Source organism: Hemicordylus capensis, chromosome 2 (genome assembly GCF_027244095.1).
Source record: "Hemicordylus capensis ecotype Gifberg chromosome 2, rHemCap1.1.pri, whole genome shotgun sequence".
Taxonomy (NCBI): Eukaryota; Metazoa; Chordata; class Lepidosauria; order Squamata; family Cordylidae; genus Hemicordylus; species Hemicordylus capensis.
The window spans coordinates 1,707,678-1,729,523 of record NC_069658.1 but is presented as its reverse complement, the minus strand read 5'-3'; the positions used below and the strand labels follow the sequence as shown (position 1 = coordinate 1,729,523).

The window sequence follows — 21,846 nt, the reverse complement described above, 5'->3', positions numbered from 1 at the left end:
GACACGGGCGGCCATGTTGGAACAGGGGGAGCGGCAGCCTAGGAGAAGCGGCCGCCGCTAACGGGAAAAGAGTGCTGGCGAGGTGGCGGCGGAGCCGTGGCCTCGGCCAGAGGTCGCCACGCCGAGAATGCGGGTGAGGCGGTGGTGGCTGCGGCGGGCCGACTGGCCCCCGATGGCAGCGGCCACCGCCAAGGTAGTACGGGCGAGGCAGCGGCGGAGCTATAGGTACGGCTGAGGTGGCGGGGGAAGCCAGAAAGGGGAGGCTGAAGGTGGCGGGGCAGACTGGGAAGGACTGGGCCCACTGGCGGCCACACTCGGGGGTGGGGGGCGGGGGTGGTCTACTAGCGCCCGTTAATCTAACGGGCTGAAAATTGCTAGTGAAAAATAATTGCTGTCTGTGCAATGTGGGCATGGGCAAGAGCTTGCCGGTCGAGGGCGTAGGGGCTGAGCAGCGACCCGCGGAGGATCTGCTCGAGGGCCAGCTGCATGGCGTCGCTCAGCGGCATCAGGCCCATGATGGCCAGCGGGGTGGCAGCAGCGGTGGCAGCAACTGCCGCAGAGGTGGGCGGGGGCCGGGCGGGCATGCTGCCAGAGGCTCGCCAGCGCCCGTTGCCCTCCGCCAGGCACCCCCGGTTGGCTGGGTGTAATATTCTTAAATATAAAGTATCCTTGAAAAATGATTACCGTATTTTACGGACTATAAGACGCTACGGACTATAAGACGCACCTTAATTTTAATCCAGTTTTTCAGAGTTTTAACATATTAAACTGTTAAAACATATAAGACGCACCTGAATTTTGGCGGATATTTTTCGAGGAAAAAAGTGAGTCTTATAGTCCATAAAATACGGTATTTAATGATTTATTTATTTTAAAAAAATTATTAAAATAGTAATACGACGTAAATTTTAGTTGCATACAGTAATAATATTGGAACGTCTATTATATTTTCAAACTACTAAAAGGTCATTAACATTTTTAACCTATTATCTAAAGTTGAAGGGGGCCCACTTCATCAGGGGCCCACAGAGCCCACTGGCCATCGGGCCAGCTGACACCCTGGCCAGTCCGCCACTGTCTGTACCTGATGACTGGAAAGCTGCCAGTTTTTCAAAAGGGATCCAGAGGGGATTTGGGGTAACTACCGGCCAGTTAGTTTCATGTCTGTCCCAGATAAGTTGATAGAAAGCATCATTAAAGGGGAAATGATCAAGCATATAGAAGAGCAAGTCTTGCTGAGAAAGAGCCAGCACGGCTCCAGCAAGTGTAAGTCTTGTCTCACTCACCTCCTAGACGTTTTAAAAGTGCCAAGAAGCGTATAGACAGCGGTGATCCAGATCCTGCATTGGACTTTCAAAAAGGTTTTGCCAGAGTCTCTTGCCAAAGTCTCCGGAAGAGCCCTCTTATGGATTGGTAACTGTTGGTTGAAGCAGAGGAAGCAGAGAGTGGGGGAAATGGCAGTTTCCTTAGTGGAGGGAAGGGCAAAGTGGGGTCCCCCCAGGGTCTGTATTGGGGCTGGTGTGCTTTGGGGACAGACCCAAGGAAGAACTTCTTTACGGAAGAGGTAGTTACGAAGCGATGGAATTCGCTGCCATTGGAAGGGGTGCTGGCCTCCAATCTGGCTGTTTTGAAAAGGGGTTAAATAAATGCATGGAGGGATAGGGCTACCAGTGGCTACCAGCTTTGACAGCTGTATGCTTCCATCAGGACCACGGGTGGCATGCCCCTGAACACCAGGTGCTAGGGACCCCCAAGGAGAGGGGCGGTTGCCCACTTTCCTATGCTTGCAGTCTTTCCAGATACTCCAGGTGGGCACTGCATGAGGCAGGATGCTGGACTAGATGGACCTTGGGCCTGATCCAGCAGAGCTTCTCTTATGATTCTGTACATGGAATCCTTCTGATCTATATGATTTGAAAAATGGACTGTTCCAGTTTTATGCCTCCCTAAGATACTGTATTCTGTTCATAGTTGTCTCTGTTTGTTTGTTTAACCTCTTGGGCGCTCCAGTTCTTGTGGGACAATCTTCTTGTTGGCTGACAGGGGCTGGGGCTCTGTAGCCCACAAGGCTGGCTTTCTGTGTTCACCATGGTGTGGGCAGGAGAGGGGGAGATCCTTGGAAAAATGGAACCTGTTTTTCCGGGACGCTTCCAACACTCCTGGTAGTGCGCTACAGCCATCTGGACAAGCCTCATTTCCAAAGCAAGCAGCCGCTTCCCTTCGGCATCAACGGCTTTCCCGAAACCTGCATTGGGCCCCCTCTCTCCCCTCATGCTCTGCAGGACCCGGAGAAGCCAGCCCCCCAGCCCTGCCTCAGACAAGGCTCCCCTGTTGTTCTCTTTTATGCCTGGGCTTTGCATCCCCCTCCTGCACCTTCGCCATCTGGGTTCGATAGAATATGCACACATGCACACACTCACACACACACTTCCACCCAACCAACATTATTTTCCTCTCTTGGTTTGTAAAGATATATTTTCTGCTGGCTGGGCTTGGTTCCCAGCCAAGGCAAACGCACCTGAGGGAGTCTTGTTTTACCGCTCCCCTCACCAGGGCCAGCAAGAAGCACGGCCTCTCTCACACTTGGGGCTGGGTTGGGCAGCAATCTTGGCTCTCCTTTTGCTGACTGGACCAGGAGGGGGAGGATGCCAATAGCCCATGGCCAGCTGTGCCCCATGAAGGCTGTTCTGTGTTGGCGCCAGAGGCACAGGCTCCTGGCTCGGAGGGCTGAGGCGGGGGGCAGCGCTGGATGTCCAGGCCTGCTGCCGGCTGCGTCTAAGCACAAGGATCGGGGCTGCAGGCAGGCCATGTGGGTGGGGGGGGCGTGTTGCCCAGCAAAGAGAGGATCTGCACCCAAGGGCTTGATCCGGGGGTCCACTTGACCTCAGAAGGCTTCTGCTCAGCCCTGTCGCCAACTCAAATCTTCCATGCTAGTCCTCCCTCTCCTGTTTCTCCATCGTCGGGACCCCCTCGTTGTGAACCTGGCTCCAGACAGATTCTCAAAGTCAGCCGTGGAGACCACTCTGGGTGCCATTCCAGGGTCCCTGTGCCGGTTCCCAGAATTCCTGGCAGTTTCCTGGACCAAGCAGAACCACGAGGCCCAGCCTCCTGCAGGATGCTGGAAGAGCCATGGGACGATGCTCTCTGTCCCTGGCTGCCTAATGCAACCTGCCCTGCCCGGGCTGTCCTGGGGTTTCTGCCCACACATTTTCCTTCTGGTGTCACCAGCACCCAAATGTGAGGGTCAAGAGGCTTGGCCCAGGCCCAGGGCAGGGGAGGGGGCTGCCTGGGCTGCAAGCGCAATGGTCAGTTGAGGCTGTGTATGGAAACTGGCTTCCCGGCATCGGCATGGGGGGTGTCCAGGCCATGCAAGATGTGGTGAGATTGACTGGAGGCAGTGGTGGAGCAGAGCAGCCGAGATTCCAGACGGCAAGCTGCCGACTGCAGCCCAGTGAAGGAGAGCAGGCGCCTGTTGGTGAAGCTGTTGGGATTTGCTGAGTTTAGGTGGTCCTTTGGCCTGGGCAGCCTATTGGCCTGCGGGAGGGGTGTGGGAGTGCGTGTCTCCCCCTCCACTCTTGGCCAGGAGCAGAACTGAGGAGCAACGGCCATCCCGCCACCCTGCCACGTGCTTCAGTTGAAGATGCTCAGCAGAAAGGCAGGAAGCCTTTGGCTTCTTCTCTGTCGCTCTGTCTCCCCCTGTGCATGCCATTCTCGCATCACCCTATTGGGGTGGGGGGCAGGGGGAGAGTGGTGAGTGTGAGGAGGAGCTGCCACGCGTGTCCGTCCTGCTCCATCGTCCCTTGACGGATAATCCAAACCGGCCCAGAGAGGTGTCTGCAACGCTTCATGCGAGCTGCTCTCTCCAGAAGGGCGTGAGCTCCTTGGTCCTTGCAGGCCTTCCGCTGCACAGGCAGGAGGTGGCCCAGTCGGCTGTGGCACTGAGAAGGGCAGATGTCTCCCTCCGCTGAGATCCCAGCCCAGGGGCAGCGGAGGAGCCACTCCCTCCCTTGGCCTCAGAACGTGGTGGAGGGAAGGAGTGAAGAAGCCATGGGTCTCCTGATCCTAGACCCCTGGGAGAGGTGCTCGGTTTGGGGGGGGAGACTTGTGGCTTGTGTTGAATCCGTAGGCACACCTGCCCTCTGGCCTTGTCGAGCGAGAAATGCAAGTTGAGCAACCAGAAACAGAAAGAGCTTCAGCCAAGAGGCCTCAGGAAGTTCCCGGTCTGAGAGCCCCTTGAGGTGAGCAGGTGTGGGCCAGCACTCCACGTTACCCATTCGTGGCAAGCCCAGAGAAAGGGTGCTTGGGCACGGGCCGGGGCTGTCTGGTTCTGGAGCGGCTGCCATGGAAATGCACACCCTGGGGCTCTGACCTGCCTGTCCCTGGTGTGAAGCGAAGCCCACCTCGGCCTGAGGGGAGAGCTGCTGCTTCCTGGTTCCCGTGGAGACCCCCACTGGCAGGTCAACACACACAGGGAGCTTCCTTTCTCCCTGTCCAGCCCTTTAAGGCTGTCTGGAAAGTGCAGAAAGCCGAAACCAGAGAAACAAGAGCTCAGGCTGCAGGCAGCTCAAGCAGACACAGAGCAGGGAGCCTAGAGTGTCCAGCTTGTGGGGGAGTCCCCCCATGCACCACGCGCATCACGCAGTGCATTGTGGGATGCAGGAGGCCGCAGCCTGCTTTCCTCCAGCTCCCTCACTGCTCTCTGAGCTGCCGCATGCCGGTCGTGTGGGTGTGCAGCGCTGGCAAGCCTGAGGGCGGCTTGAATCATGGTGGGGTGTGTGTGTCAGGATGGCTCCTGCCTTGGCCCCAGCCCTCCCCCGGCTGGGTGAATGCCCTTCTTGTCGCACCTCTCTTTCATCCCAGGACAAGCCACTGTGGCTGCAGAGTTAGGCCTGCTCACTTTGGGCTGAGTCTCACTGGACTCAAGGAGCCTGGGTCAAGACAGCCCAGGGGAACAGTGCAGGCCCAGGAAGAGGTGCCAGAAAACCAGCGCTCTCCCTGATCCAAAGGGCCCTTTGGCGGCTGCTCAGTCAGCTGCACTTGTGGTGTGTCGAGACTGCCTTTGCCCTCCTCGAATCCAGGCTGCTTTCAGAAGGAGGGAGGGAAGCTGGCAGCAGTTGGGAGCCTGCCTTGGGAACTGGGGTTCATTCTTCAGCTTTGACGGCATTTCTCAGGGACTCCGGATGGTTCTTTCTCCCATTGAAAGCAAGCTCTCCCATTTGGGGTGTGTGTGCATGCAGTGCTGCAGCAGTTGGTGACTCTCACATTTTGCACTTGACAAAGTAGGCTGTTGTCTGCTGGAGTGCTTGCCACCCCACCCCGACCAATGATTCTCTGAGGGAGTGCATCATTCATATAAAATAGCAGCAGAAGATGATGCACACTGCCTACCTTTTCTCCATGATTTGTTTCTGACATGAGTTGCTGTGGTGATGACCACCACATGGTTTGGCTGGGTCGGACCCTCACAGAAAGTGATTTATGGCTGGGAATGGAACAGATTGTGCACCGTTCACAGATTGTTCACAGATTGTGAACAGATTGTGCACCTTTCCCACGTCCAGCTGCTTGGAGTCAGAGTGTGGCAGACCTTTGGCCGCCTGCTGTCCAGGAGTGAAGAGGTGGATGGGTTCCTCCGGGTGGCTCCATGCCAAGCTTCCGGTGCACCTGGGATTGCTTTGACGTCCCAAGGAGCCTTTGCTTTGGAAGCGAGTCCTTAGCTAGCTGCAGAGGGCTCCGCGGTGCTCTTGGGATGTTGTGTTGCCATCCCTGCAAGTGGAGGAACACAGGAACGGTGGGCTGCTGGCTTTGGGGCTGGCCTGCTGGGCTAGGTCCTTCCCTGTGCCAGAAGGCAATCCCATGCCTCGGTCTGGAGAGGCCTGCATTTGAGTCTGCCTCTGGAGACGGGTTGCAGGGGAGCAAAGGCAGCAGAGCGGTTGTGCCTGCCTCACCTGCTTGTAGGCTTCCCATTGGGGCATCTGGTGGGCCACTGTGGGAAACAGGATGCTGGACGGGACGGGCCTCTTTGGGCCTGGTCACATTCAAAGCGCTGCCAGCTTGATCTTGCAGGCAGGAGAGGAAGGTGACTCCCCTCGGGCAGCCTGCTGGGCTCCTGCGAAGGGTTCGGTTGGGAAGGCCAGGCAGCTCCTGCGTGATGGAAACCCGCCTTGTGACCCTCTTCTTGGGACTGCACCGGAGAGGGGTCCATGAGACATTCTCCCGCTCACGTGCCATGTTCCCACACGGCCCGGGAAGTGTCCGAAGGGCAAACATCTGTGTGGTGAAGCAGGAAGCCTCTGGTCCAGATAGGGCTGCTGCCATGAAGAGAGCTGGTCTGGGGGGAGCAAGCAGGACTTGTCCCCTTAGCTAAGCAGGGCATGCCCTGGTTGCATATGAATGGGAGACTAGAAGTGTGAGCACTGGAAGAAACTCCCCCTCTGGGGATGGAACCACCGCTCTGGGAAGAGCATCTGGGTTCCAAGTTCCCTCCCTGGCAGCATCTCCAAGATAGGGTTGAGTGGGACTCCTGCCTGCAAGCTTGGAGAAGCCGCTGCCAGTCTGGGTGGACAATACTGTGTTGGATGGACCAAGGGTCTGACTCAGTATATGGCAGCTTCCTATGTTCCATGAATTCCTTGGGAGTGGGGGCAGCCTTAGGCAATCTTCTTTCAGGTGTAGCTGCCTCTCCGCAATCTACAGCATGGGGGACTTAACTCTGGACCGGCCTTGCTGGGTGGGTGCAAGGGTTACAAGAAGATGACCTCTGTGAAGTGCCAGGTACATGCTGGGGAGGCTTGCCCATTGGGCCCGACCCCATGCCTGTTTGTGGGGTAGCAGAAGCCTCCCATGCTGGATTGGGAGCTCTGTCTGCACGTTTCCGTTGGTCTCTGCTCGCGGGTGAGTTAAAGACAAGGCCAGACAGGAAGCCGAAGACTGCAGCCGGCTTCCCTCCTCCCTTGTTCAAGAGCTGGCTGCAGCTGCTGGGTAGGAGGGAGCCCTCTGAGCCTGGCCAGCTTCTGCTGAGCAGATGATTACTGCCAGCTCCTGGCCTTGGGTAGGACTAGGCTTCTCCTGCCCTGTTCGTAGAACGGTGAGGATGTGCCTGTCATAGACTTCCTTCTCTCGCCTGTCTCCCTTTGAAAACATCTGTCAGCAGCCACTATATTCTCTCTCAGCCATATTTTCTGGGAGAAAACCAATCCTGGGATTTCAAGCTTTCCACGTAGGATTTCTTACAACCCTCTGTCTTTGTCACTAACCCCCACCCCCACACCACCCCCCACACCACCCTTCAGGCCTTTTCAGTATGCAAACTTCTTGCCTGAACTGCCATGCCCTGGTCTGAATTTCAGGCTCCTCCTCTTGGTGCTGCAAGCGATGGGCCAGTTGCCTCCTTGCTCTTGGGAGTGACGCTCACCTCCAGCCTCCCAGGCAGGATGCTTCTGAGTACCAGTTGCAGGGGAGCCACAGCAGGAGAGAGGGACGGCCCCTTTCAGCTCTGGCCTGTGGGCTTCTCTGGGGCAGCATCTGGTGGGCCACTGTGGGAAACGGGATGCTGGACAAGATGGGCCTCCTTGGGCCTGATCCTGCAGGGCTGTTCTTCTGTCCTTCTGTCCCTGCTGATAGGATTGGAACTGGTGCTGTGCTGCAGTCCCTCACACTCATTTTGTTGCCCACGGTAACTCCTCCGCCAGGGTTAACTCTCAGCTGGGCCAGCCCACCCCCTCTCCCCACCCAGGGGCCACTGCCAGCCTGAGCCCTGCCTCTGTGCCTCACAACTCTCTGCCCAGCTGCCCAGACGTTTCTTGCAGGAGCTGCATTTCTTTCCGGGGGGAGGGGGCGACACATGGGCACCCATGGCGTCCAGAAATGTGTTGCTTGGGATGAAGGTGCCTCTGTCTGCCAGGAAGAGCAGAAAGAGATGCAGAAGCAGTGGGACGTTGTGGGGAGAAGGCAGAGGCCCAGCAGGGCCGATGGAGGGTCTGGCTTGGACCGGTGTGGTGTAGCCGCCCGTCTCTCTCCAGGATGCTGCTCTGGTCCCTCTTCTGGCCCCACATGCCATGGGGCCTCGGCCTCTGTGCAGGCCTCCCCAGAAATCAGCGGAGGCACGAGTGGCAACTGTCTCCGGAGGAGGGCCCCCTCCTTGCCGCCGCCATGGAGCCTGACCCCGGAGAGGCCCCTCCTCTAGAGTCGGGTGCCCAGAGCCCCTCGGCCAGCCTGAGCGCTGCACTCTCCCCCTCTCCATCCCTCGGCAGGCCTCTTCCCCGCCAGCAAAGAGCCGAGCCGGGGGTTGTGCCGTCCCGTCCGCATGCGGAGCCTGCTGTTGAACCCAGCCCCGCCGCTCTCCCGCCCCGGCCCCGGCTGCCGGATTTTACGAGCGCCTTGCTTTCGGCCTTATTTTTAGGAATTTCTCCAGCGTGTGGCCGGGTGGGAGGGGAGGGAGGGGGCTGGTTTTCCTTTCCACCGGGCGGGCGGGCGGGCAGGAGCCGCGGGCTGCTTTGGCTGCTGTTCTGCTCGTTAACAGAGCAGTTGCTGTTCAGCGTCGGCTGCCAGAGCCTCAGGTTACCAGTGCACAAGGGGGCTCTGCTTGGGTGCAGGGGGAGGGTGCGGGCGGGGAGCTGGGGCGAGGGGCAGGAGCGGGGGGGGCGGGCTGCGTGTGTGTGTGTGTGTGTGTGTGTGTGTGTGTGTGTGTGTGTGTGTGTGTGAGCCTCCAGCTGCAGCCAACATTAAGAATAGCCGCCCCCCTCCCCCTTTCTCCTTTTTCCAGGGTTTTTGTGATCTGGCAGCTGCAAGGCCATGGGGAACAGCAGAGGCGGCAGCAGAAGCCGAAGCAGCAGGACTTGAAGGTAGGCTGCAGCCGGGGGAGCCTTTCTGCTTGTGCAGCATCGGGTGGGAAGAAGGAGCCGGTGGGTCTGTGGGCACCAAGCGGGGGGCTGTGGAGCTCCTGTCAAGGCATCAGAAGGGGAATGTTGTGGGTCCAGAACCGGCAGAAATGCTGCTTGGAGAGCCGGGTCCTTGAAGGAGACCTTGGCACTCGAACCAGCCCCTCTCCGATGTGGAGCTTGCAGGTCCACATCGCTGGGGGAGACTCCCGGCTCTTTGGAAAGGCTGAGCTGCAAGTTGCTCCGGCAGAGCCAAAGGAGCTGGGCTCTTCCAGAGGCAACCCAGCATGTCTGAGTCATCGCCGACTGAGTCAGAAATGCAGGACCCCTGAGTCAGTGGGGTCAGTCCGCGTGCCCTCTTGTGTATCTGAGTCAGAGGGCTGGTGACCCTATGCTCCAGCGTAACCAGGTTCAAACAGTTTTGCCTGGTGTCACGGATGGTGTGGCATCATCCATCCCATGTGCCGTCTGTTGAATGCAGCAAGTTATTTCTCTTTGCATTTTGTGTGCTCTTCTCAATGACCCCATCGGAGAGGCCATGACCTCAGGAGTAGCTGTCTGTTTCAGTGCTGCTCTGTGGCGACTGAACGGGGCTTCTCCCACCCGGAGAGCGGCTTTCTGCCAGTCACTCCAATGGGCTTCTGCAGTGTTGGTGGCATCCTGCGTCTAGCCCGTGGCTTCTTGCTGGAGTTACTCTAAACCTACTCGCTGAGTCTCTAAATCACCCTCAGCAGTTACGCTAGATCAGCTCTGGTAAAACCAAGCCAGACCTGTTACTCCAGTAGCAAGGACAGTAGCAGCCCCAGCCCCCCCCCAGCCCCCCCCGTCATCTCATCGAGACATCCAAGGTCAACCAAAAGCAATCTTTTAATGATACTGTCAACCAGGAGGGCGCGTCGAGAGGTTCAAAGTGCATACGCTGCATTTATGGAATTTCTTCCTTGGAGATTTGTCAAAGCCCAAGGGCTATCAACTTTGGGAAGCAACATGAGATCTCTTTGGGCTGGCTTCTGAGGCTGAGGATAAGGAGCGAGAAGCTTATAGGGTTAAGACCAATTTGGTTTTTCACTGTTTAATGGGATTTTAAATGGTTTTTTGTTCATTTGTTTTTCGCTTTTTAATCTGTTAACTGCTCTGAGTCTCCAGGGTGGAACCAACTATCCCCTCAGAGGATTAAATTACTGCTTTTTTGTTAATCACATATAAGCCAAATGGGCTCCTTTCGATGTAATTCTGGTTGTCCCATGTCTGTGAGTCAAAGGGAATGACTCCTGTATTTCTCCTTGGCATAACTGACCTGTATTGCCATGAGTTTACTTTGTATTTGGAGGTATTGATTGAGCTCAGTTGCTTTGAAGTTCCACCTAAAACATCCAGATGAACTTTGTTGTCATACCTCTGGGTGCATTGGAGTGCTTAAAACTGCGCCCCAGTCAAGAAATGTCTTCTGGGTCCCCAGCGGCTGAATTAGGGGCATCATGATCTCAAGATGCTGCAGCCCACTGAGCCACAGAAGGCTTTGAGGTCTGTAATGAGCGAGTCTGGTGGAAGTCCAGCTGCTTCCATGGCACTGGCACACATGGGGGAGGTGCTGTAGCCAGCAGGTCTGTTGCCTTTGGAGGCCCTCCCCTCCAAGGGTTTGGCCATCCTTGGCCATTTGAGGTGGGAAAGGCTGGCAGTGGCCCTTTGAGTGGCAGAGGCGAAGGGAGCTTGTGCCCAGGGCTGCTTCTCTGCTTCCCTCACTCTGACTCTGCCGCTGGAAATGCTCTCTGGGCAGTTACGCAGGAGGGGCTAATCACCCAGCAGCGGATTTGGTCCCATTGCATCTGCAGAGCGGACACACCGGGAGGAACAAGAAGTGGCCGGGAAGGGCCGTTGTGTCTACCTAGTCCTGGCCCTGGAATGGCAGGGAGGTCTCTTGCCCTTCCTGGAAGGCTCTTGGGGCCTCCCCACCCCCACCCCGTGCTCTTGGCAAGGGTTTATCCTAGAGTCAGGAGAAGCGTGTGGCAGGGAAGAGTCAACCTGTGGGCCGTAGCTAGCTCTGGGTCCTCGGAGGAGGAGGGGGTTTGATCTTCCGTTGGTTCAAAAGCAGGCGGTGGTGGCCTGGGAGTGAGCCTGCTCAGAGCACCTGGCCGGGGTCCCCTTGAGACCCACAGGCAAAGCTGAGGGGTCTGGAGCTGGGAGCACCGGGGCCCACATCTGCTCCCAAAGTGCCGCGCCACATCATGCTGCAGTGTTGACCTTTACATTCAGCGTGGTTGCTTCCTAGGCTGGGCATCGCAGTGGCCATATGGGGCAACTTCCCCAAAGAGAAAAACGAGCTGTGCCGATAGCCCCCTTCCCCCTTCCCGACAGTCTGTGCTGCCTATCCAAGTGCCAGCGCTCTGGCAGGTCCTGCTCTGCTGGCGTCGCCCATCTGAAAACGAAGGCTGTGGAAGCCCCCTGTGCGAGCTGCTCGAAAGGGGGCGGCCAGGGCGGCCGGCTGTGGAGGTGAAGCTGCCACCACTCCATACTGATGGGAAGGCATTCTGCATATGCTCAGAGGAACTGCACTGAGCATGCCAAATGCCTTAAGGCTGAAAGAAGTCCCGTCATCCCAGATGGGTCCTCTGTGGCTGAACTGCTGCAAGCTGTGGCAGCGGAAAACGTCAGAGAGCTGGGCTTTCAAGGTATGGATTTCAAAGCGGGGATGAGATTTAGTCTTAATAGGAGGTTATGTTTCTTTTTATGCGTTGCCTTCCCTGCGCATTTGGAAGAGGGCAGACAATGAATCGACCCGCCGGCTGCCAGAACCTTCTGTGTTGCCACCAACTTCCTGACTTGGCCAGTGCCTGCTGGAGCCCTTCCACTGAGGAAGGAAAGGGAGGCCGCCCCAGGGGGGAGCAGAGGCCGCTGCCGTGCCAGCTAGAAGTGGGGGGCGCTGGGCTTTGGGGAGGGGGCCCCAGACCCTCTTGGAAGGGGGTCTGCGTGGCTTGCAGAAGGCCCCAAGGGCCACTCCTGCCATGGCTAGCCGAAGCCGCTCTCGGGGAGCAGGAGTGGCCCAGAGGCCGGCTTCAGCCGGTTCCAAAGGCTCCGTTGTGGAGCCGAGCGAGGAAGGGAGGCCCGTTGAGGTGTTGGCAGCGGCCGTTCAGGGCTGATGTCAAGCACTGCTTGAAAATGTTCCTGTTTTCTGAGGCTCAGGCCCAGCAGCTCCTCAGCCAGATAACTCCTCCTTGGCCCACTTGGAAACATGTGTCCTGGGCCCCTTGGAGCAAACCGGCCCACATGTCCCCACTTCCTCATTCAGGTGAGCGGGAAAACAGGGACGTAGCTGCTCCAGATAAAGCACCAATTTTGAACGGATGATACGATGGTGAAGTTTTGAATCTTCTCCTGTGGGGCAGCTGAATATCATAGAAACATAGGAAGCTGCCTTCTGCCGAGTCTGATCCTTGGTCCATCTCGCTCAGTATTGTCTACACAGACTGGCAGCAGCTTCTCCAAGGTGGCAGGCAGGAGTCTCTCTCAGCCCTGTCTTGGAGATGCCACCAGGAAGGGAACTTGGAACCTATTGCACGCAAGTCTGCAGGTACTCTTCCACTGAGTTATGATCTTACAGTGCTCACACACATATCGCTCTCTCTCTCTCTCGCTCTCTCACACACACACACACACACCCCTCATTGTCGCTGGCGATTTGTTCTACTCTCGTGTTCATAGATCTTGGGATTGTCTGAAACTCTAAGAGCAGATGTGCTCTTCGCCAGGAAACTTGGGACTCTTCGCCAGGAAACTTGGGAATTGTAGTTCTTGAGTGGGGTGATGGCCCCTAACACACAATTCAAAGCACCTCACCAACTCACTACAATTCCCAGGATTTTGGAGAGGAAGCTATGATGGTTGGAGTGGTAGAAAACTAATATAAGTTGGTATTGCAGAAATGCCTGGAGAGTACATGAATGTCTTGTGTTTGTGCCCTGGAATTTTTTGTTGATGGAACATGGAAGGACAGTTTCAGAAGTGATGCTGAAAATGTTTTTTGGTTTGCAAAGTGTGGAAGTGGCTAATGAAGTGTAGAAAGGGGAAGAGGTCCACTTTAAAAATAGTTGGGTCTTGTTTTGTTTCTTCAGTAATACAGACATGGGAAATGAAGGGGAAAAAACTGAGTTAAGTCTTCTGTTCCTTGTGAAAATTGAATAAGGTTGTGTTTTTGGAAGCTTCTTCCAGGGGAACCTGACCATTCCTCAGAAGCTTATTTGGTTCCTCAGTGAGAAGGATGAACATCTTCCCTGGAAGGCTGCCTGCCCGTCACTCAGGGTCTTCCCTGGCAATCTGGCCAGGCACCACTACAGGGGAGGGTTGAGTGTGCCCCTGGGTGCGTTCTCAGTTCACACAGGGCAAGAGAGAAGCCTCAAAAGCTTGGCCAGCAGCCTGCATGAACAGAGCATACGCCCTCATCATTTCCCAGAATCCTCTCCAGCATGGGTTCCTCTGTAGATACGTCAGTTTCTGTTTGAAAATTGCTGGAATGAGGCATGGATGTTGAAATCGGTGGCATTTTGTTTTGGCGTTTTGAGCGACATCGTGCTCTCCTGCCTTTCACATATTAGGCACAAACATCTTGCTGGCTAAAGATAAAGTGTGCTGTCGAGTCAATGTCGACTCCTGGCGCCCACAGAGCCCTGTGGTTGTCTTTGGTAGAATACAGGAGGGGTTTGCCATGGCCTCCTCCCGTGCAGTCTGAGATGATGCCTGTCAGCATCTTCCTGTATCGCCGCTGCCCAATATAGGTGTTTCCAATAGTCTGGGAAACTTACCAGTGGGGATTTGAACCGGCAACCTCTGGCTTGCTGCTGTTGTTTAATGAATCCTGCTGGCTCCTTTGCAAACTGTCCCCGCGTTTGTTGTATTCTGTTGCTCTTTTATTATCTATTTTTAATTTTCAGTTTTGTGCTCCCCTTTGAGAATCCCAGTTGAAAAAATATTAAGGCAGTCCCCACAACCATACGTTTCAGGGGCTGTGTGAGCTGCCGGTGACGGCCTTGGACTGTGTGTGAGCTGCAACTGAGGTAGGGGGAGGGAAAGTGAATGTGTGAGAGGTGGGTGCAGCTGCTGATGGCCTTCCCTCCACCCTTGATCATTTGCTGGGTAGGACAATACTGTCGGAGCCAGCGCCTGCCTCCCCCCACATGATCCCCTCCTCCTCCTCCTCCTCCTCCTCCTCCTCGCTTGTAGCTCACACACACTCACTGCTCTTGAAGGTCAGTAGGATGCTTGTCCTGCCCAGTTCATGGTCATGCAAACTGCCTTGTTCTTCCAGCTCTTCAGGCTGGGGAGTGATGGGGGCAGAATTCCGGACTAGGAGGACTCTGAGTCTAGTGCTCCAAGCCTCTTCTGAGGTTCTTAACTACACAGTTGCAAAAAAACCCCATTGCTTTCCCAGGCCCTACTGTACCTCCGTACTGGAACCTAGGAAGCTGCTTTATCCGGAGTCCTACCTTAGGTCCATCTCGCTCCGTATTGTCTACCCAGACTGGCAATGGCTTCTCCACACTTGCAGGCCAGAGACTCCCTCAGGCCTGTCTCGGAGATGCTGCCAAGGAGGGAATGTGGAACATCCTGCATGCAAGCCTGCAGCTGCTCTTCCCAGAGTGTCCCCATCCCCTAACGGGGATATCTTCCAGGGCTCCTATTCACATGTAGTCTCCAATTCAAATGTAAACCAGAGTGGACCCAACTTTGCAAAGGGGACAATTCATGCTTGCAACCACAGGACCGGCTCTCCTCTCCTTGTCTCCTGCTCCTCTCTGCTTTCCCTTAGGAACTGACTGCCGCCACCACCACTACCACGGCACACACCTGGTTCAGGCCAAAGTAGTCCTACAATATTACGACCAAAGCTCAAGTTCGCTACTTAGCATGCCCGTTTGTAAGATGTCATGATGTGTATTACTCAGTGTAGTTTTTTGTTGATGGGAATCTGAACATCTCCTTTCTGTCTTCAGTTTGTGCTTGCTGCCTTTTATCAAAAGCAAAGCATATGGATCCTAGGTTGTGAAACTGCCACCCAGCTTCTTAAAGGACGGGGATTTGTCTCCTGGTATCTTTCTGGAGGAGGGAGCACAAGAGGCCCACGTTGGGTCTGCTGACGGAAGGGCCAGCCTGTGGTGGTTTTGCTGAGGTGGATGCTGGGTATTGTGCAATGAGCCATAAAGGGTGAGAACTGGCAACTCCCTAGTGTGGGGCCAGACCCCTGCTTGATGAACACAGGTGTAGGCCTCTCGGGTTTTGCAGGGACTGGCTGGCTCTCCAGGAATGCTCCTGGCTCCAGAGATTTCAGTACATCCTGCATCAACCACACACTGGATTGTTTTCTGGGCCTCCTTCTGTATCCTCAGGCATGGATCTCTCCAGCCGTAGATGGCAGCCAATCTGTGTCTGGGTTGCACCAGACTGCAGGTGGAGAGTGGCATCGTGGGACGCTGATGGAGTTACCTGCATGAAAAACAAAAAACCCATCTCGGCTGGCCTGGGACACTTCGCCCTGATGGGTCATTTTACTTTGTGCAGGGACAGTTTGTTTATTTGGCAGGATGTATGAAGTAGCCACCCCCTCTGCATTCAAATCTGAGGCTCTAGAGGAGACGTGTCAGGTTCTCAGCCCTGCCCCACGGCCAGACAGGAAGGCGGCTGGGCACTGAAGGGTCAGTCGGTGCTCCCAGCCCAGTTCAGGAGCTGGCCGTGTGGGAGGCTTAGCGACCTTGAGTGGTGGTGGTGTGTGTGTGTGTGAGAGAGAGAGAGAGAGAGAGAGAGAGAGAGGCAGTTGGCTTATCATGGCTTTCTCAGCCAGGGCTGTCCCCAGGATCGGGCGAGCAGGCCGGCCACCCCAGACCCTGCTCTTTAAAACTAACTGGGAGGGGGCCCTACCCTGGCTGCTTTGCCCCAGGACCGGCCCCCTGCCAGAGCCCTGTAAGGCGGCCCAGCTCCTCCCAGCCTGGAGTCCCCAGATGGGGTTGGACTACAGCTCCCATCATCCCCAGCTCCAAAGGCCTTCAGAGCAGTGGTCCGACAGCAACTGGGGGGGTGCAGGCTGGGGAGCCCCTGGCAAAATGTCGTGATGGCTGCTAGTTGGGATGGCTTCTGAGAGGAGGAGAAGCCTGTGGCGGGCCAGGCGATTCCAGACCTTTCTCCACTGTGCCCACACACCGCCCCCCCGGGCATCATGCCTGTAGAGCAAACAATGGCAGGGCTGGCCGTGGCCTAGAGGCTCCCTTCCTGGGCATCTGAGAGAGACCCGTGTCTGGCTGGCGGCGGCGGCTGCTGGAAAGGCTGGCCCAGATGTGGCAAGGCACAAAATGGCGTGTGGAGGGATGTGGCAGCAGGAAACCAGGCCGGACCCTCGTGCAAGGCACCCGTGTGGGGAGCCCCCTTCTGTCTTGGTGCAGCTGCCGGCACCCTGAGCCACTTCAGCAGCAGCAGCAGCAGGCCAAGTGGCTCCCAAGAGCAGGCCTGGGGCCAGCCAGGGATAAGACCCTTGAGCACTTGGGTGGCTGCCGGGGGAGGGCGGAGGAGAGAGCAGCTGGGCGGGGGGGGGGAGTGGCACAGCTGCAGCGGCTCAGGCGGCAGGGAGGCTTAAGCCGTAGCCGTTCGCACTTCGTTAATGGTGGAGGTGTTACCCCTCAGCGGATATCCAGCACTTCCCATCCTGGCTCTATGGGGGGCTGTTCACAGGAAGGCGGGGCAAGAGTCCTGGGTCAGAACAGCAACAAGTGGGCAGGTTTCTCACCTGGCAGACGCCCCACAGGACTCCTGCCGTGGGACTTTCTGTGCAGGAAACGTGTCTTGAGTCAAGTGGCCACAGCGAGACAGTCCCCAGGATTCGGGGTTCTTGCTGGCCCCCTTGTTCTCATGCCTGGCGCCAAGCTTGCAGTTGGATAACTAATGGTATCCGAAGCTCCTCACCAGCATCAGGATGTCTGAAAAGCCCAGGGCCCCTCTAGGCCAGCATCTTGCTCCCCACAGTGGCCACCCAGCTGCCTCTAGGGGTCCACAAGCAGGCGATGAAGGCAATGGCCCTCCCTGCAGGTCACCTGCTCTACGCAGGCCCATGGCCTCTGTACGTGCCCCACAGCCTTTTTGTTGTGAGCCCCTTTGGGACAGGAACCTCATTCCTTTGCTGAGTGAAACACGTTAAGAACCTCTTAGTTTAAAGCAGCATTCATTCAGAGCATAGGCCTATCAATGGCCACTAGTCTGCTGGCTGTAGGCCACCTCCAGCCTCAGAGGCAGGATGCCTCTAAATAGCAGTTGCAAGGGAGTAGCAGTAGGAGAGAGGGCATGCCCTCAACTCCTGCCTGTGGCCTTTCTAAAGGAACCTGGTGGGCCACTATGGGAAACAGGGTGCTGGACTGGATGGGCCTTGGGCCTGATCTGGTTAGACTTTTCTGATGTTCTTAAGCGGATACATGCCAACATACAGGCTCAGCAACCTGCTCTTGGGACACACAGAGCACTTCTGGGCAAAAGGGAGGCCAGCAAAAATCCCACCTCCCTATGTGAACAGTGGAGCTATGTTAACTGGCAGCACAGCAGCACCAGTGCTAGTTTGCATGACCACCAAATATTCTAAATAAATAAGATGGAGCTTCCACTTAGCTACTGTGGTCAATAGAATTTCTGGGCGCTTTCCAGATTAGACCCTGCAACGGGGTCACAACGTATATCCGAAGTGTGCTTCTGCACTTCCTGTGTTGTGGCACCACAGTCCCTATGCTGATAGCAGGGTGCTGTTCAGATTTCCAATGCCTTGTTTCGGATTTAATCACTGCGATTTATTGCTATAACGTTGTATGTCCAGTGTAAACAGATTGCTATATTTTCCGGTCATTAGTTTTCACGAGACTGCTCCCCCTGCTGGGCACTTTTCTATTTACATTTTGAATGCAATTTGCTCGAACCAAAGCATTTTGCTGCTTTGAGTGGGTAATCTGGAAAGCGCCCTGTTTAGATACCTTGGCTAATAATCATAAAAACAGCCCTGCTGGATCAGACCCAAGACCCATTCAGCCCAGCATCCGGATTCAACAGTGGCCCACAGGACATCGCTGAGAAGCCCACAGGCAAGAGGTGAGGGCAGGCCCTCTCTCCTGCTGTTGCTCCCCTGCAACTGATATTTAGAGGCATCTTGCCTCTGAGGCTGGAGGTGGCCTATAGCCACCAGACTAGCAGCCATTGCTAGTCCACCATGAATCTGCCCAAGCCCCTTTTAAAGCCATCCAAGCTGGTGGCCACCACCACCTCCTGAGGCAGAGCATTCCATTGATTAATTGTGCAGTGTGTGAAAAAGTACTTCCTTCTGTTGGTCCTAAAATTCCCAGCCTTCCGTTTCATGGGCTGACCCCTGGCTATCTAGTGTTGTGGGAGAGGGAGAAGAATTTCTCTCTGTCCACTCTCTCTACTCCATGCATAATTTTATGGACCTCGATCATGTCTCCCCATAGTCGCCTCTTTTCCACACTAAAAATCCCCAGATGCTGTAGCTTTGCCTCATAAGGAAGGTGCTCCCGGCCCCTGATCACCATGGATAGACTCGTCCATCACAAATTGGGACACATTTGTCCAATTATGTTAAAGAGCCATTGAGGCTGCTGGTCACCACCAGCATACCTCCAGCCTCCAAGGCAGGATGCCTCTGAGTCCCAGTTGCAGGGGAGTAGCAGCAGGAGATGGGAGGGCATGCCCTCAACTCCTGCCTGTGGCTTCCAGCGGCATCTGGTGGGCCACTGTGAGAAACAGGATGCTGGACTAGATGGGCCTCCTTGGGCCTGATCCAGCAGGGCTGTTCTTATGTTCTTATCCTTTGTAGAAGTCAACTGTGCAAGTTAACAATGCCTTGTGCAAAGAAACATTTTTGTTGGCCTCCCACAAATCATCATAATTGCACCACATGGCCCTGATCTCTAGCTGTGTTGCACAGGCTGTAATTTCGCACTCCCCTCCCAGGGTGGTTGTGCGGAGGATGGAAAAGGAATTTAAATGGGGCGCACCGAGAGGTGTGATGTGTATGGTTAGCTGTCAGGAGAGTAGAGCTCTGTGGTATCTGGAAGGCAAAAGAGGCAGCCACCCGTCCCGTGAGGCAGCAGGAGCAATGAGCCCCTGCCTGGAGCAGGCCCAGCGGCTCCATCCGGGGCTGCCCCATCCCCTTGAGTCCCAATTTGCCATTCGTTGGGTGCACACATCCTGCCCCCCCTCCGCCAGCCGCCCCGCAGTATGTTTCGAGCCACATTCCCATTCAGCCCCAGAAGCCAAACGGAGCTGCTCCACAGAGCACTCAGCTTTTGTCTCTGGGAAGAGGGAGCAGGATAGGATTTCTCCTGCAGAAACCACAGGTTGACATGTGGCAGCCCAGAGAGGGCCTGAAGGGGATTTGGGTCATGCGGTTCTCCAAATCCTGCCCTCCCCGGCTGCTTGAGAAGCCTCTGGCGGGAGCCCCGCTGCCCTCCTGCTGCTGAGCCCCTTGTTAGCTGGGGCTTGTCTTGGCCACGGATGACGGCTGCTAATGAATGGGCAGGGAAGGCCAGCTAGGAGGGTCTGCTGCTGCGTGCCAAGTGAGGGGCGGGGGCTGAGAGCTGTGCTCTGGCTGGGGGAAAGGTATGTGGGGAGAGAGCGAGGCAAGAGGCCGCGCTCGCATCTGGGAAGGGAGGGAAAGAAATGGCGTTTCTCTTTCAGCCGGAGCCGCAAGAGAACCGAAATAACTCTGGCAGCAGGGAGGCTTTTGTCAAAGGCCCCTCTTTGCTTGGGGGATCCCCAAATGCCACGTGTGGCGGCACCACGGCTGAGAAGACCCTGCTTCTGTGGGGCCTGGAGCAGAGCTTCAGACGTTGAACAGCGCACTTGGCGGGCAGGGGGGCTTTCAGGTGCCCAGCTCTCAAGCCATCGGGGTTTTGCTGCTGCTGCTGCTACTTCAATACTTTTGTACCCCCCCACCCCTCCAGGGCACTACTGCTCCGGGCAGCTTACAACATAAATAAATAGAGCCGTTTAAGAAGCTAATGAAATGGTTAAAAATATTTAAAAGACCAGGCTAAAACCACAAGTAAACTGGCACATTTTTGAAAGTAAAAGAAATTAAAAGGAAGAACCAGCACTGGGCTCAGCAATGAACAGGCAGCCAGGCAGACTGAAGAGCACTGGAATGAGACGGCCAGACCACCCCACAGCAGACCATGGTCTGGTGGCAGCTTTTTGCAGCAATGGACGCTTTGGGGCCCTTCTCCAGGGCGGTGCCACGGAGGGCATTTCTGGTGCTGTTGCTCCTTCCTGGGACTTGGAGGCGGCCATCGCGGGCAGCCCCCCTTCTTCTTCTTCTTCTTCTTCTTCTTCTTCTTCTTCTTCTTCTTCTTCTTCTTCTTCTTCTTCTTCTTCTTCTTCTTCAACCCCGCCTTGCTGAGGCCTTTGCGACTTGGCAGGCTCCCGGAGAGGCTGGCTGCTCTGCTGCTCTGCCTTGCCCTGCTCTTTAAGGCCTGCCCAGGCCCTGGGCTGCTGCCCCATTACAACTCAAGGCCATTAAAAACCTCTATAAACTGCCAGCATGGAAACAGTCAATGAGCTGTTTGTTGTGCTTGGCAGGAGAAATTTGGTCGAAGCATCATAGCAGGAGGCACCCCCTGTTTACGCCTGGCTTGGTGGGCTGAAAGGGGACTGGTGAGGAGGAGGGATGGATCTTGGGCCACAGTGGGGCTCTTGGACGGCCCAAAATGTTCCCCGATGAGCCACTTGAGTATGTGTGTTGCTACTCACAGCAGTTTGTTTCTCCCTCTCTGCTGTTGCTTGGGTGTCTTCCCTACCCCCAACATTTCCTTCCCAAAGTGACCCCAATGACTAGGGTACTGCTCAGTGAATGTTATGATGTCATGGAACCAATCAGTTCTGGCTAAGTGGTGATGTCATAAAGCCACTTCAGAGTCAGCACAATGTCCCTGCCCTCATTCTGAATGGGCAACCATGTAGCCAACCAGATTTGTCCAGATGATAGTGTCACAAAGCCAGTTTGGAGCAATGTTTCCTGCCCTCACACTGAATTGATGTATTGTCTCTGCTTGCACCCCCAGTTGCTGAAGGGTGGCACTTCTTACATCTGATAACAGGGTCACTAATTTTGGCTCAGCCCTAGGACACAACCATTGCGAAGGTGCAGAACAGCCTGGCCTGATGGCATTCAGCTGGGTCCATTGCCAGCAGGTCCCACAGCATAGCATCACTCCAGCCTACCTTGGCTGAACAGGGAATTGCAAGGAACCTTTTTGATCACCCCCTTTCCATAGCCTGTGATGTTGGTTTCGGGTTAGGCTAAAATTCACGTATCTCTATGGCCTCTTTTTTGCAGACACCTTGCTATCCGGGCCTAGGGAGCCGTGCCTTTTCATTTCTGGTTCTCGGGGAGCAAATGGCAAATGGCAGGTGCCACAGGCAGCAGATCACTGGGGCACCAGTGAGGCAGCAAGAGGCCCTCCTGCCCTCCCCCCATTTAAAAAAGGTGGGGAGAGGGTCACATGGGTGGTGGGGCATTTGGTGCCCCGCTTTAGGTGCCCAGAGTTTTTGGGTGGAGCAGAGCGTTGCTCAGAACAGAAGGGCCTGAGCTGGGTGCAGGTCTTCTTCCCCAGAGCCTCCACACATGCCCTTCTCCACAGGCTTCCTGGATGCTGAAGGATGCTCCATGAGTCATCCATTCAGAGAAGCTGCTCTTGGGCAGAGGCCAACCCCCTCCCCTTTGTTGCTCCAGGCGGGTTAATTGTGACCATGTAAACCTCAAGTGCAGGATTAAGGAATGACTTTCAAGGAGCAGTTGTATACAGTGGTGGGTTTAGTTTTGTAAATATACTTTTGGGGAAAAGAATGAGACGGTTTCTCAACAGCTATTAATTTTTATTTTTGGTGGAACTCGTTCTAAAAACAGAATGAAACATCTTGATGCCAAATTTCAGAAACA

At 55.6% G+C, this 21,846-nt stretch overlaps 1 protein-coding gene across 9 annotated transcripts in view; it reads left to right on the top strand.

Moving 5' to 3' along the window:
- The window catches only part of IL11RA (interleukin 11 receptor subunit alpha), a 123,320-nt gene that overhangs the window by 50,810 nt on the left and 50,664 nt on the right, over positions 1 to 21,846 (top strand). For 7 of the 9 annotated variants that reach the window (XM_053297425.1, XM_053297431.1, XM_053297430.1 and 4 more), the window contains one exon: positions 8,765 to 8,843. The exons of 1 other annotated variant lie outside the window; for it this stretch is intronic. The gene's annotated coding sequence lies outside the window, so the exon portion shown is untranslated. Of the gene's footprint in view, positions 1 to 8,442; positions 8,559 to 8,764; positions 8,844 to 21,846 lie in introns of those variants that run through there. One more of the 9 variants, XM_053297432.1, reaches the window with a different exon arrangement.